At 33.1% G+C, this 2,086-nt stretch overlaps 1 protein-coding gene across 1 annotated transcript in view; it reads left to right on the plus strand.

The window, feature by feature from the left end:
• The window catches only part of LOC105290056 (olfactory receptor 4A15), a 14,106-nt gene that overhangs the window by 11,402 nt on the left and 618 nt on the right, over positions 1-2,086 (plus strand). The window lies entirely within an intron of this gene.

Here is a 2,086-nt window from a genome sequence, read left to right on the forward strand (position 1 = left end):
ATTTTAAATATGGGGTATGAATAACATTTTAACAATTTGAATTTTTTAATTCCTGAACATGATATATCTATTTCTTTAAGTGTTTTAAAATTTTAATTCTGAAAAGATTTCTAGTTTTTAATGTAGGGATCTTGCTCATCTTTTCCTATGTATTTACATTTTCAGATGTAAAAGGTGCTAAAATTGTTTTTATTTTCTAATTATTCTTAATGCTAATATATAGAAATGCAACCGAATATTTTTTTCAAACCTTGGATCCTATAAACCTGCTAAATTCACATATTTCTAGCCATCCCTTGGTTTCTTATGGTTTCCTATGACTCAATCATGAGTGCAAAAGAGTCGTTCATTTCTTGGGAGATATAGGAGTATTTAACTTTTCAGTTTCATTGAGTCATTTCGGAAGGTTGTGTTTTTCCTATATTTCACCCATTTTATCTCTTATTCAATATACTGGAATGTTTTTCATAAGAACCATTTATTATTCATTTAAAGTACAAGGGATCTGTGTGATGTTCATCTGTTTGTATTTCCGAGATAGGTATTTGGATTTTCTTTCTTTCCTCTGTATCATTCTTGCTAGAGGTTTATCAGTTTTATTAAAAAGGTACCAACTTTTGGCTGTTTTGGTTTCCTTTATTTTATGTCTCTATTTTATTGATGTTAATAATCTTATCTTTACTATGTCCTCCCATAAAATTTTTCTATATAAACTATTTCTTTTTCATTAAGGAGCTTAGTTATGCCACTCCATCTTTTTGAGAGTGACCCTCTGATATCACCTATGACACAAAGTGCACTTGTGCTGCCATTAAATTGTGTCTTTATGAAAATCCAATTACTGCCGGTAGTTGTCTTTCAAATGAACTGCATGAGTCCACTGTATCAGGGAATTATTGAATCCCAAATTCTGGTGTTCACGGCCGGGTGGTGGGATTAGGCTTCTGTCAAAGTCTCCAGTCTGCAAACATTCATGTAGCAGATACTTCCGAGAACATCTGAGCACCAGGGTTATTTGATTCCAGTGGCATCGCATGAGTAACGTTGCAATATAAATCCCCTAGAGTCAGTGTCATTTCTTTCTTATTTGGGATGTGAAAGGGATAGTAATGCATTTGGTAGGATTTGTGGCATGTCTCTAATGGTCATGGACTATTTTATTCCCAGAACTTTTTCTAATTGGTCTAGGCTTTGTTTAGGCTGGATTGATCAGAAAGACTGGACTAATGAGATTTACCATAGCTCCCATATCCTCTCAAGCTTATTTCTTTGAAGAAGAAACCATTTTGATGTTATCAATGTAATAAATTATTTTGAGTATGTTCATATCTAAACTTCATTTCAAAAAATTATGGCAGTAGATGTGGTTTGTAGAGAATTACTGGAGAATATTGCATATTTTGAGGCAACATCTACATTATTTAATATTTTCAGTGTATCAGTCTTATTGGAGCATGTAAATTCAGCTTCTGATTGTTGTTAACATCATCTGATCTAGCAAATTCTTTTACTTTATTTAGATAAGCAGAAGGCATTAGTAGGTCTTTGCATTCATCTGGAAAGGCCATAGAGATTTAAATCTATGTATATATTAGTTCCCCAGTTCTGAGTCATAATTGAGTCCAAAGTAACCTTGATCACATGAGATAGTTCTTCTAAATTAAGGATAACCTCTCTCTTTTGCCATTAAAAGAAGAAGATTGCTTAGATGTACTCTTTCAATCTTAGGAGTAATACATGAAACATTCAGAGTTGCAGAATTTCATTCATTTCCTAGGTAAGCTCAAACCTAGCAACTTTTGGTGGGGTTCAGCACATAATTAAAATCTTCAGCTGGTTCAGACATGTATTTAATGCCTCTTTACTTAAGGCCCTTATGACCCAGAAAATGCAATATTAAATTAAATATATCTGGAGGTGAAGATACTCAGTGGAGCCTATAGTAAGGTATATTAAAAAAATAACAGTGGAAGCCCTCAGAGACTTGATGTAGGCAGGCTTTTGGAAAATAATTCCTTTCCTGCAGAAATAGTTACTCAGATGATACTGGACTGAAAATAAGGAACTGCATTATTTGACTGAAAAT

Source organism: Pteropus vampyrus, unplaced genomic scaffold, assembly GCF_000151845.1.
Source record: "Pteropus vampyrus isolate Shadow unplaced genomic scaffold, Pvam_2.0 Scaffold31, whole genome shotgun sequence".
NCBI classification, from domain to species: domain Eukaryota; kingdom Metazoa; phylum Chordata; class Mammalia; order Chiroptera; family Pteropodidae; genus Pteropus; species Pteropus vampyrus.